Source organism: Acanthochromis polyacanthus, chromosome 8 (genome assembly GCF_021347895.1).
Source record: "Acanthochromis polyacanthus isolate Apoly-LR-REF ecotype Palm Island chromosome 8, KAUST_Apoly_ChrSc, whole genome shotgun sequence".
NCBI classification, from domain to species: Eukaryota; Metazoa; Chordata; class Actinopteri; family Pomacentridae; genus Acanthochromis; species Acanthochromis polyacanthus.
This window is the reverse complement of record NC_067120.1, coordinates 38,501,876-38,516,263: the sequence shown is the minus strand read 5'-3', so window position 1 is coordinate 38,516,263 and position 14,388 is coordinate 38,501,876. Positions and strand designations below refer to the sequence as shown.

The window sequence follows — 14,388 nt, the reverse complement described above, 5'->3', positions numbered from 1 at the left end:
TTTCCAGTGCATGAGAAAAACTGTGTACTGCTTTGACTTTATTGCACATTAATTTCATACAAGACCGAGAGGAGAGAGCAAAAAAATGAGAGAGAGAAAGACAGGGATAGAGATATAAAGAACGAGAGGTCGGCTGCTCAGGAAATGAACAAAGGCATCAAAAGAAGACTTTCCAGATCTTTTCTGTCAGTTCCAAGTAGGAATGGTTTAACTGTGCCCAGCCCTAGCTATGAGGAACTATAAGAGGACTGAAGCAGTATTTGTACAGTGGTAAAGTCGAGGTTGCTCCGTTTAAAGAAGCACGAGAATAGATAGGATTTCAATGTAACCGGAAGTGGTCTCCTGAATAAGGTCAATAGTGATTGGAATCTCGGATTACTGCCACCTAGTGAATACTTGAAAAAAATAAATAAATAAATAAAAAAATTGAGTCTTCTAGTTGACGGTGTTGTAGGCTATTCTATTTTCGCACACTGGAGCAGGAGCAATGTGGAGACTTCAGCTAAAACAGTCTGCACAATAGTCCGATTAAGTTCTTTAGGTCTGCTGGATTAGATGCATGTACAGGTATTTTCTTATCTTCAGACCTTTGAGTGTTTTCATACCTTGACATGTTTCATCCACAGCCTGTGGACTTCCTCAGAAGAGTCATGTGGTGTTGGTGTGACGTGTCTGTCAGCTGATTTACACAGATTTTGGCGCCATAAGCAGAGTAGGAAGATTGTGTCGAGAGTCGAGGTCTCTGAGGTCGAGCTGATTTTTACATTTGAACCTGAAAAGATGTTCGAGAGACGTTTCTGTATTTTCTCCGCTGAAAAAGTAACTAGTAACTAATTACATTTTTTCCTTGAGTAATTTGTACTTTTACTTAAGTACATTTTAGAACCAGTACTTGTACTTGTAATTGAGTAGTTTTTTAGCAATGTACTTGTACTTTTACTTGAGTACAAATATTTTGTACTTTTTCCACCACTGGAAACGACCCCATTTAAAAAAGGACCAAATAAGTATAAACTAGGTCTATACTAGGACAAAAGACATAAATATAGACTGTATAAATTACTTTGTCTCCAAATATAAGAAATAATGATTTTCCTTGAGTTAATTAATGAATTTTATTCCACTTATTAGTAGTCTGTTTTTTAAATTGTACTTGTTTTTTCATGAAGTTGCTTGCTGTACTTCATATGTATCACATACAGTATGTCATCTGATCAACTTATTTTGTCAAAGTTTAGTTACATTTCTATGCTTAAAAATTGACAGGTTATTTTTGTCTCCTTTTGTAGACGAGCCAGAAAAAAGCGGGGGAAGAGGCCAAAAGACAAAATCTTTTGGCCATACTGAAGGAGGGAAAGAAAAGAAAGAGAGAAGCGGCTTTATGCCACACCAAGAAAGTAAAGACGAACGGGGACATTGAAGAGGATTATGAGGACGACGATGAGGATGATGACGGTGACGACGGTGTGGTGCCCCAGAAGATTTTTGAAAGAGCTGATTCCAGGCATAAATTTTACAAAAAAAAATACATGGAAGTGGAACTCCAGCTACAGAAAACACGAGAAATGTGAGCATGCATACCTTTTTTTACAGATTGAAAATGTTACTAAAAACTTAACAACTGGACTGTTGTGCCATGAACATTTTATATGAAGGCTTCGCACATCCCTTTTAGACAGGTGCGTTGGAGTAGCCATGCGTAATGCTCATAAAACTTAAAGAAGAATCTCAGTGTGTGGGAGATTCTTCTTTAAGTGCCATGAACATTAAAAGCATATAGAGACAGCAAGTGTTTGGGTTTAGGTTGTACAGGGGAAAAAACGCATTTAAGGAACTGTCTTTAAAAATAATACAAAAGTAAATGCATTTAGAATTTACACTTCAAAACAACATGAAAGTCATGGCAACTTGGGACCAAAAGTTTAAAGTTAACTTTTGGTCCCAAAAAGTGACTGATAACTATGACTGACTGAAGTTTTTTTTTTTTTTTCAATTAGGTCAGTAATTACATGTGTATTATAATCTACTCTTTGCTACAGTCCTCTCCTAAAGTATTGGAACAGCAAGGTTGATTCCTTTGTTTTTGTTGTTTACCAAAGACTTTTGGGTTTCAGATCAAAATATGGATATGGGACAAAAGTTCAGAAAGTCAGCTTTTTAAACCACTCCAGAAAGAGCTCCTGTTCTCAAAACCCACCCAATTTTCAAATGTGTGAAAGTATTGGAACAGACATTATCAAATCAACTGTAAGCGAATAATGTTTAATATTTAGAGGCATAACCATTGCTTGCAGTAACTGCATTGAGCCTGTAACCCATTGACTTCACAAAGGCTGTTCAATTCTACATTTTAATTGCTGTTCCATGCCTTTACTGTAACCTCTTTCAGTTCATGTCATGTTATTTCAAGGCTTTTCTCCCTTCAGTCTCCTCTTGATGAGGTTAAATTCATACTTTATGGGGTTAAAGTTTGATTATTGACTCGGCCAGTTCAAGACTTTCCACTTTTTCCCTCAAATAAAGACCTTTGTTGTGTGTGTTTTGGGTCATTGTCTTGTCGCATAATAAAGCCACTCCCAATTAGTGTGGATACATTTTTCAGTAAATTGACAGAAAAAATAGATTTATGACTTCAGAATTCTTTCTGTTTCTCCCATTATGAGTTACATCATCTACAGTCTCCCTCAAAAATACTGAAACAGCAAGGTAATGTTCTTATTTTATGTTTACTGACGGCATTTGGTTTTCAGAGGAAGAGATGAATATTCAATAAAGTTAATATTCCAGATTAATCTAAACCAAGATTAACCTCAACCAAAGTGAGAGTGAGTGATTGCTTGGTGGTGGGAGGTCTCTGGCGCAGGTAGTTGCAGCGGTGTCTGCCCCAGGGCAGCTGTGGCCACAAAATAGCTATCACCAGCCAGTATGGAGTGAATGATCCTCCTCTTGTCTCTGTGAAGCGCTTTGGGTGGCTTGTGTCACATGGAAAGCACTATACAAATACTGTTCCTTTCCCTCCCTTCCCAAAGTGATGAAAAGGCCAAATATGGCAAAAGAGAAGATCCGCTCTTGATCCAAAGCATACAAGCTCGTTTGTTAAGCATGGTGGAGGGAATGTCATGACTTGGGCTTGCATGATTCTAGAATTTAACAGCCTTTGTTAAGTCAATGGGTCATCGATTCAATGCAGTTACTGCAATTAACTGAATGTTTTTTACTTGATGTTGATTTAACCCTCAGGCCCTCCTTAAAAAAACTTACTTGGTGCCTCTATTCGTCATTTTTTGTCAGAGGCTGCCATGTCTTAATAATAAATATTGAAAACAAAGTTTGTGTTGATATGTTATCTTTCACCCCAGCCCTTTTCATAGATTTAAAAGTAGGTTAATTTTCATAAGTTTAACCCTTAAATACCAGTTTGAAGGAAAAACTCCATTCTGAAAAACAAAAAAAGCTGTCATCCCTAAATAAAAGATGCTAAGTGTTTCTTTGTTTGTTTGTTTTTTAGCAGTAAATACCAGCCCCAGAAAGGTCACTGATGAGTCCGAGAGTGGTTTTGACATACATATATATATATATATATATATATTATATATATAATTTTTTTTTATTGTTGTTTTGTTGTGCCTCTTTAGGCCATTTTTGGCATAGACTCTTTTTTTCTAAGTAAAAAACATGAACAAAGTCTTTGATAAGTCTTTGGTATACAACAAAAACAAAATCATTAACTTTGCTGTTCCAATACTTTAGGAGGGGACTGTATCTTAATGATTTTGTTGTCTTATTGATATTGTTACAGGTTTGAGAAACAGGTGAAGATGAGCAGAGAAATTGAAGATGAAAATCGAACATTGAGGGAGCTGAATATAAAGTTGCAGCAGAAGCTTTTTGCTGAGACCAAACACCCGGTCATTGGTAAAGTCATTTAAGGAAATGGCTTTTTTTTTCCCATTATGCCAGTGTAGTTCACAGCCTTTCAATAGACCTTATGCGCTAACTGTGTTGCCATGGGAACGCTTTAAATTTAACTGGGTGGTTTACTTCCTGTTGCAGCCATTTAAATAGGACAGGAAGTCAAATCCATCCATCCATTTTCTTCCGCTTTTATCCGTTTCCGGATTGCGGGGGTAGAGATCTTTCTACCCAATTCTCATTGCACCATATTTTCACCTCTGTGGGTGGTGAGTCCACAAGGGGGCGGGGCTTCCTAGTTTCACCAGAGGTCTCCCATCCGCCCACTGACCAGGCCCTACGCTGCTTAGTGTGATTGTGTTGCAGACTAAATTTGGAATACATAACTGGTTTTATAATTTTATTTTGATGGAGACAGGAAATAGATGAGATCCTGAAAAGCTTGATTTTAAAAGATGCACATTCCGTGCATAGAGGTTATGCGAATGATGTCATAACCATAGCAACAGCTGGCAGTTGGCATTTTATCTCAGAATTCCGTGGTATTTTTCAAAAATCTCCATTCAATTTTCCTATGCCACTCCTTTTTGCCACTCCTTTTTTGTTTATTTTTAAGCATTCGCATACCCTCTATAGTCCATAGCTGTAAAAGTAATAGACACTGCCAACATTTTCTTTATACCAAATTTACCTATGAGGGAATTAAATATGGCACTTTAATTCCTTGCAGTTGACTCAGTGAGACACTTGGAGGAAGAAGGCGACAAAGTGACCCAAAACTGCCAGGATGACCAGGTATATTTATGAAAAGTACTTTCAGTGGGGTGGAAAAGTATCTGAACCCTTTGAACTTTTTGACATATTCTGGGCTTTAAACATAGAGATATTAAATTTGATTTTTTTTTTTTTTTTTTTTTGTGAGGAATCAGCACCAAGTGGGACACAAATGTAAAGTAGAACAGAATTTATTGGATATTCCCAACTTTTTTAACAAATAAAAACTGAGAAGAGGGTTTTGCGAAAGTAAATGAACCCCTTACTTTTAGTGTCGACAACATTTGTTCTGAGGTTGGATTACACTCAGATGGACTCTATAAAGTCATCAGGATCATGAAACCTCTGGAGAGAGTTGGCTACACTGAAAGTAAAGGAGATCATTTACTTTTGCACACCATTCTTTTCAGTTTTTTATTTGTTAAAAAAGTTTGGAATATTCAATAAATTCCGTTCCACTCAACAACTGTGTCAAACTTGGTGCTGATTCCCCACAAAAATAAAAATAAAAATAAAAAAAATAAAAAAACATTTTTTTTTTTTTATCTTTATGTCTGAAATATGGCAAAAGGTCGAAAAGTTCAAAGGGTTCAGATACTTTTTCACCCCACTGTATATAATGTATAACATACAATATATATGTCTCTGCACAGTTGAATGTGTAATTATTGGTACCCCTGATAAATGTTGACTTCTAAATTTGAACAAAAAGTGGCATATCCATAATTATTGGCACTTTCGCTATAATTCACAGAAAACCCTTTAGTTTGCTTTTGCAGCAGCAGCTTCTGTCAATCTCTATTGGTAATTTTCCCCATTCACTAAAACATGCACTCGCCTAGACCCCCACCCCCAGGGCTGCCCTGTAAAAGAAATTTGCTTGGTTAACATATTTCAAATCATGATCAATGTGGCCCCATCAACGATTACAAAAATCAAATGCGGCCCTTAAGTCAAAAAGTTTGCCCACCTCTGATCTAAAGGGTTACCCCAATGCACACCTGTCCAATAAGCCACAGGAACAGTGTAAGAAATGATTTTCTTTCTCTTTTAATCTACTCACAGTAAAATCTCTCTATTCTGAGATGCTAAGTTTACAAAAAGTATGACACATGACACAGATATGCTAACAAATTAAATGCACTGGATTGTAATTTTTAAACAAGCTACAGTTAAAATGCATCTGTTGTTACAGAGTTTGTTACACAGTAAGTGACCTATACTTGCATGTGTAAGTACATTTTTATTACCCTATCATTATACTGTAATAACGCGGGCCGTAATCGAAAGTGTTACCGAGTCAGGCTCTGGCTAAACCACGGCAAAACATTGTTTCTGCCTGCCAACCGTATAGTTACAATTTGGCAGTGTGATTTTTGAAGGAGTGGCCAAGACCAAGTTTCTCCTTGCTTTTAAACTAAATTCTAACAGTGTTTTTGTTATTTCAGATTCATTTGGGCGGAGATGTATTTCTAAAGTCGGATGCTTGGTCCAAAATACAGTCAAACCAGAGAGACTCCCGGTTTGTCAAAGAATTGGCGGTGGCAGTATGGGGCACCAAAATCTTGGCTGAAAGAAGCCTAACAGGCAAGGTCTGCCCAACAACAAAGACCACAAAGCCTCCTTTGTCACCAGCGAAGCTCCAGATTTTAAAAGGTACAAGGGTGTTTTTGTTCATCATTTTTCATAAATATAGTCGAACACGCAATAATCGACACCCCTGACAAAATTTCTCTTAAATGTGATGTAATTAAACCAGCAATGTTCTATTTGACTGGAAACAACACAGGTATGTTCCTGAAGGTGTTAAGTGAATATCCAAGAAGTGTCATTGATGGAAAAAATAAATCAAAATAAAACCTTTTGTTTCATTGTGAAAATGAAACAGAAGGTTTAATTTTCACAATTATTGGCACCTTCTCAAAAAAAAGAAAACTCACTATTTATGTGCTATTACAGCATGTAAACTTTTCTATATTGCAGACCAGCTTCTTGTACGTCTCCATTGGTATTTTTGCCCATTCATCTCTATCGATGAACTTTACCTCTCAGATTGTCTGACAACTTGACTGACAACTTCACCATTTTTGTGATATGATTTTGGGCAGTTGTTGTCGAAATAGCCAGGAAGTGGCCAAGACAAAGTGATTCTTGCAAAATCTCCATGCTGTGCTTTTTTTTCATTGACTCCATCACTTTGGGTTAAGAACTGTTCATTTCCGTTAGAACGCATCACATTCCCATTATCATTTAGCATATTAAGATGTCGTGTCAATAATTATGTTTTATGTAAAAGGGTCATTCCATCTCAAGTGATATAGGGTGCGCCCTCACCGTCTCGAAATTTGATGAAAAATGTTTTACAAGTTGACACTTGGCCCAACTGGACCTGTGCAAAATTTAAGCTCAGTAGCTATCATAGTTCCCCAGAAACAGCCTCTCTGTGGTTGATCTGTAACACCAAAAACAAGACCGGTCCCTTCTTGAGGCGGCCTTTACATTGTTATATGCTTTGTGGAGCTATGAAGGCTTCTTTTTGAATTTTTTGAATGACATGGAATGACCCAAATTTGTTTTTGATCACCTTCAAAATGGCATTTGACCAAGAAGCTAATTAGTCTCCAAAAAGATATTTTGATCACAGAGACTCTCGGAAATGCTCTTTCAAATGAGACCAAAACAAAGAGGATCAGCGACTGGCACGATGGTTAAATATCTGATTATCTGAATTGGACATAAAAAAATGTGTAAAATTACTTACGTGAATTTGAGTAAAAAATTACTTGATTTTTGAAATCCTTGGTTAAAAAGACGCCTTCACAGTGATTTTCAGCTCCACAAAGCATATAACAACTGAGTAAAGCCCCTCTTAAGAAGAGACCGGTCTGGTTTTTGGTGTTTCAGATCAACCACAGAGAGGGCTGTTTCTTGGGAACTCTGTCAGCTACTGAGCTGAGATTTTGCACAGGTCCAGTTGGGCCAAGTGTCAACTTGTGTACATTTTTTTTTAAAATCAAAATCCAAGACGGTGAAGGCGCGCCCTGTATCACTTGAGATGGAATGACCCAAAATTCAGCCCTGAACACCCTTGCAAAATGGTCTAAATGAACTTATTTTGATACTTGTAAAGATTTTCATCTCTTCTTATTGATCCCAATGGGATTATAACTACACTTGAACATGACATGCTGGCTTTGATTGTGTCAATCAGTAAAGGTTTGCCTTTTGGAATTTCAGGCTGCTTCAGGGATTGGCTGAAGGCCAAGAAGCTGGAGGACGCAGAGCTGCAGTCCAGATTTGGGAAAGTCGGACGCTATATAACTGAAAAAATCATGGATATAAATCGTTTGAAGAAGAGTGAATGAATGAATGAATTGTGTTGTGCATGTATTTCAACTTTTTGAATGTTTAAATTAATTTTTCAATGTTCACTTGTTTGTCTTATACATTGATATCATTTTCCAAAATTTAAAATATTTGTCATAATTGTTAATTAATAATTGTTCCACTATTTTTTTGTTTATATTAAAGCCTGTCGAACTAATTTAACTTGATTCTTCTTTTAGAATATAGATAATTGTTCCCTTGAATTTTTTTTTTCTCCACATTTTGATCTTGGTCTATTGCCGATTTTAACATCATCTGTATCACAGGATGGATGCAGGCATTGATGCTGATTTCATGCTGGTCCAGCAAGACCAGCACCAAAACACAACTTATGCTGGTCCAGCAAGACCAGCACCAAAACACAACTTATGCTGGTCCAGCAAGACCAGCACCAAAACACAACTTATGCTGGTCCAGCAATATGCTGGTCCAGCAAGACCAGCACCAAAACACAACTTATGCTGGTCCAGCAATATGCTGGTCCAGCAAGACCAGCACCAAAACACAACCTATGCTGGTCCAGCAATACCAGCACCAAAACACAACTTATGCTGGTCTTGCTGGAATGAACTATGCTGGTCTTGCTGGTATTAGCCATGCTGGTCCATGCTGGTTTTTTCAGCATTCTGCCCTCCCTAACGTCTTGTCAAGTTGGCAGATAGTTAACAGTCTTCATACAATGACAATGCTTTGTGGGTTCAGGTCACGCTTTATTATCTCCACACGAATTACGGTAAAACTGAATAGACAAGAAAAATACAATAAGTAACGACATACACGAAAATACGCGTATAAACAAAGTCCGCTAGCTTGATGCTAATTCCTATGGGAAAACCTATTGACATGCTAACGGTTAGCATTGCGGTCGCGGAAAATAGTACAAGATCAAACTCAACAGCATCGTACTTGCTCAATTCAATAACACAAACGGTAAGTAATTCAGTACTCACAGGCATAGATTTTCCTCACTCTGAGAAAAAAGGGAACAACAATAACAGCACATAGCTGGCACAAAGTTGGAACCATTCCTAAATTCTTCAATTTACTTGTGTTCCATGCCTGCATGAAAAAAAGCTAGATATAATATTGATTTCATTAACTGCTCATCAAAAACAATATATCCTTTTCTAAGTTCAGTATGAGTTTATTTCTGAAACCCAATTTGCCATCTCTGTGTGCACTTCTCCAAAGACATAGCCACATCAAGAAGTGACAGACTGACAACGTCTTGGTTTCATACCATGGGTTTCTGCTACAATATCTGGTGAAGTCTGTGAAAAGTTCAATGGAAAGGACATACTTGTGGAATGTGATTCCATGTGCCCTTGTGTTTGGGTTGCGTTGTATTGTGGAGCCCCAGGCCGCACAAGACTGTGGCATTTTGAGCTTTTTGGCAATTGGTCTGTGATAAACACAGTTATCGCTGGTTTGTTTACTCCTGCTTGCTCCCGTTCCAAGATGGCGGCGCACTGACGCATCGCTCATTGGCCGGCGAGGCATCTAGTATATCTATGGTGCAGAGCAGCAGGAGGGTCCGACAGAGCAGACAGGGAACAGAGCAGGTAATCCGGAAAAACACACAGAAGAATCTGACAGAGCAGGGAGGGGTCCGGGCAACTGGGTTGAGCTAAACAGGAGAGAAGACAGGCAGGAATTAGTAACAAATTATTTTCAATAATTATAGAGTGGTGAGAGGGAAACTGACTGCTCAAGCAGAGTTTACGATCTGGCAGGGTGTGGATGCAGGAACCAGTCTTTTATGGCAGGAGTGGCAATCAGCTTGTAAAGTATGGATTAGTGGTTCGTTTTAGGGTAGGAGCACTACAGAAGATTCCGGCCAGAGAATCCTTCCAACACTTTATTTGGGGCAGCAGGTAATCATCGGGCACCTTACAGTCGTGTGTGTAGTAGTGTATGTGTGTGGGTGTGGTCTAAAACAGAGAGAAAACAAATATATGTATAATTAGTATGATGTAGAATAACAATTAAATAAAGTAACAAACAAAAATGTTATGTCTATGTTCATTATTCACAATGACACCTCAGAAGCAATCTAAATGTATCAATATTAATGCAATAAATCTACCTACAGCAGTTACCCTTTAATATCCTGCTCTAATATGTGCACATAAGGCTGTAGCATATTAATAGTGCAGACAACCTATCAACAACATAATAAATGTGCACAACGTGCATATACAACACTTAAATCACAGTATAAACATAAAATAGTGCACAACTATGCATCCACATGGTTAAAATTGCACACAAATGGAGTCTAGAGCATTGGAATTGCTTAATTGGTCACATGGCCAACAACGAAACTTGACTCAAGTTAGCAAATAAGAGGGGCGCGAGATGAGATAGACGTGTTTGAGCGAGGCTCCGCTCCCTCATACAAGTTTGACAATTTAAAAACACAATTTAAAGAGGAGAACTGTTAAAAAGCTGGATAGCAACAGTCGGAGACGCTTAACTGAACGATGGTCAAAACTAACAAAAAAGGAACCGAAAGACAGCAACAAGCCGACGACGCTAACAGTAAGGCTATCGCTAGCGGCAGCCACATGGAAGCTAGCTCGGAGCACACAGACAATACGCCGCCGAGTGAGATGCCAACTCCTACAGACATCATGTCTGCCATCACCCGGCTGAGTCAGAATGTCGACACAAGGTTTGACAAACTCCAAATATCTCTCGTGGACTTGAAACAAACAATGGCAGATGTCGAGGAGAGAGTGACTTCTAATGAGAGCGGACTGAACGAGCACGAGTCCCGAATCAAAGCCTTGGAAGACAGGTGCGAAAGATGGGAGGACATAGCCCAATCACTCGGCGAGAGACTGGATGACTTGGTCTCACGGTCCAGGAGGCAAAACATTCGCATAGTTGGAGTCAAAGAGGGAATGGAAAAAGGTAACCCCACAGACTTTGTTGCTGAACTCATCCCGAAGCTGCTGGGAGAAGAAAACTTCGGCAACAAACCTGTCAAAGTTGACCGTGAGCACAGGATCCGCGGCAGGGCAGCTGCAGCTGACGGTCCTCCTCGCCAATTAATTGCACGGATCCATCACGATCCAGTCAAGAAGCACATCCTGAGACTTTCTTCACAAAAGTTTCCCCTACAATACGAGGGCGCACGACTTTACATTTTTCCGGACCTGGGTCCAGCGGTAATGAAGCAACAGCAGCGATTCGACAGCATCAGAGCCAGATGCAGAGCAGCGGAGCTGAGATGCAGCTTCAGATACCCAGCGACGTTTGTGGTGTTGGTCGGTTCAGACAGACGCTCATTCAACAACCCGAAGGATGCTGAGAGGTTCCTAGATGACAACAAAATACCACGGTAGACAGATGCCCCAGCTAAAGTCACAGGGAACGGCTGATCCCTGCACAGTCCACGTCTGACTACAGCTACGGTGTCCCGACGCACATGGACAGTTTGTTTATATTCTCACGGCAACGAGGGGGCAGGCACGGACACGGGTTAGTATGGACGGTTACGAGCCTAGCAGGTTAGATCTAGGAGATGTTCGTTCTCAGAGGGGAGGGAAGGAGAGGCAGAAGACCCCGGAGGACACTGTTCTTTATGGTTTGGTTCTATTTTTGTTCATGTTGTTATGCAGCAGCACAGATGTTCTGATACTACAATGGCGGAGTCTTTACAGCACAAATGGGCGTAATCTATGTTTATTACATAAATATGTTTGATCATCATGTCTTTAAATAATGGTGATATTGCAAGAATTGTGAGCTGGAACGTCAGAGGCTTAAATCATCCACTTAAGAGAGGGAAGATACTGGCACATTTGAAAAGCTTAAATGCAGATGTCATTTATCTACAGGAGACACACATTAAAAATACAGCTAAACAAAAACTACACATGGGCTGGGGATCGCAGGTATTCCAATCAAATTTCGGGGCAAGAGCCAGAGGAGTAGCCATTATTATTAAGAAAAACATATCATTTGACCACAGATACACAATCGGAGACCCCAATGGTAGATTCTTAATTGTATCAGGAACGCTCAATGGTATTCCTGTAACCTTAATAAATATTTATGGTCCAAACTTCGATGATCCATCATTTTTTCAAACAGTTTTGAATAGGATTCCAGATATCAGTGACACAAACATTATAATGGGGGGCGACTTCAACTGTATAATTGATACCTCTTTAGATAAACAGTCGCAGAAGGTACCAGCAAATAATAAATCCAGTGAGCTCCTAAAAAACATAATGCACAGTCTAAATCTTGTTGATATTTGGAGACTGCTTAACCCCGCCACCAGGGCCTATTCTTTTTTTTCCCCAGTACATAACTCCTACTTGAGGATTGACTTCATGTTGTTAGACTCAAAATTGATTCCCAACGTTGTAACCTCGCACTACCATAATATTTTGGTAAGTGACCATGCTCCAGTGTCCCTTGATATCAGATTTAAACACTGTAAGAGCGCTTATTCTTGGAGATTTGATAACACCATCTTAAAAGATAAAAGCTTCTTAAAATATATGTCAGAAAGGCTGCCAGAAATTATAGCTACAAATGAGACAGGAGACGTCGATGACTCGACATTATGGGAGGCTATCAAGGCAGTGCTCAGAGGCAACATCATTTCTTATATGGCAAATAGGAAAAAACAGTCAAAAAAAAGATTAGTGGAATTGGATGAGTCCATCACTGAGTTAGAAAATTCATACCGAGTCTCGTCAGACTCCAACGCCCTGAATTCAATAATCTCCCTGAGACAAGAATATAATATAATTTTATCCTCACAGGTCAATAAGCAGTTAAATAGAATCAAACAGATGCAATTCGAGATAGGTGACAAGCCCCAGAAATTATTAGCACGTCAACTGAGGCACATTCAAGCCTCGCAGGCTATACACAGAATAAGATCAGGTTCGGGAACTATTCTCACAGACCCTAAAGAAATAAATACACATTTTATGGAATTCTATTCGAAATTATACAAGTCAAGTGGTGATCATGATACTGACAGAATTAAATCATTTCTCTCCCAACTAAACCTGCCTCAACTCAGCCCTGAAGCTTTTCTGCTTGATAAGGAAATTTCTATAGAAGAGCTTATACAAGCAATTAAGGAATCTCCAAATAACAAAACGCCTGGGCGTTCCTTATAAGTGCTTCTATAAGGAATTAGCCCCGCTCCTGCTGCGTATGATTAAGCATGCTGCAGCAAAGGGCAGGTTACCTCAAACACTTTATAGAGCAAACATCTCACTAATTTTAAAAAAGAACAGAGATGCGTTGGAAGCCTCATCCTATAGGCCAGTGTCACTGATCCCAAACGAAACAAAACTGATTAGCAAAATCCTGGCAAACCGCTTAAAAACACATATTCATACGATTGTGCATCCTGATCAAACGGGTTTTATCCATAATAGGCATATTTATTTTAACTTAAGGTGTCTATTCAACATACTGTATACTAGGCATAATACAGAAACAGTGGTAATATCAGTTGATGCTCAAAAGGCCTTTGACCAGGTCGAGTGGCCGTACACGTATGAGACCTTAAATGCATTCGGCTTTGGTAAGGTATTTATAGACTGGATACGGATTTTATATGCTCATCCTACTGCAAGTGTTATTACAAACCAGGATGTCTCCTCTGAATTCCCACTGTGTCGTGGAACTAAACAGGGGGATCCCACCTCCCCCTACCTTTTTGATTTGATCGTAGAAACACTAGCTACAAAAATACGTCAGCACCCCAGGATATCACCTGTCTCTATTAAAGGGCAAAAACACCACATGTCGCTTTACGCGGATGACATATTATTGTATGTGTCTAACCCAAAAGAGTCAATCTCATCAATCATGGAGGTATTTGATCATTTCGGCTCCCTTTCAGGCTTTCAAATTAACTGGGAAAAAAGTGAATTAATGCCGATACATCTAAACCATAACAGTACCACGCTGAATTCTGTTCCCTTTAAAATCGCCACGGACAGGTTCCCGTACCTAGGGGTGTCTGTCACCAGGAAACCTGGCCTGCTACTCGAGGAAAATTGGAATTTAAAGATGAAACAACTGAAGCAGAATATTGAATTCTGGAAGACCCTCCCACTATCACTGGTAGGGAGAATTAATGCTATTAAAATGGTAGTTCTCCCACGTTTCCTATATATATTTTCCAATCAATACCATCCTTTATTCCACAAGCATACTTTAGGAGGCTGGACTCAATAGTGACTCCTTTTCTCTGGCAAAACAAAGTAGCTCATATAAACAAAAAACATCTCTGTAAATTAAAACAGGAGGGAGGCTTCGGCCTACCAAACT

The 14,388-nt window shown here is 39.1% G+C and overlaps 1 protein-coding gene and 1 long non-coding RNA gene across 13 annotated transcripts in view; one reads left to right on the top strand and one right to left on the bottom strand.

The window, feature by feature from the left end:
- Positions 1-14,388, bottom strand: part of LOC110951151 (carbohydrate sulfotransferase 8-like) — a 118,365-nt gene that overhangs the window by 78,190 nt on the left and 25,787 nt on the right. Inside the window, exon 3 of one of the 12 annotated variants that reach the window (XR_007943682.1) lies at positions 8,763-9,700. The exons of the other annotated variants lie outside the window; for them this stretch is intronic. The gene's annotated coding sequence lies outside the window, so the exon portion shown is untranslated. Of the gene's footprint in view, positions 1-8,762; positions 9,701-14,388 lie in introns of those variants that run through there. 12 annotated transcript variants of the gene reach the window in all.
- LOC127535047 (uncharacterized) lies at positions 4,359-8,214 on the top strand. The gene is made up of 3 exons (XR_007943689.1): positions 4,359-4,707; positions 6,135-6,342; positions 7,924-8,214. It is a non-coding gene; the product is annotated as an uncharacterized LOC127535047 (long non-coding RNA).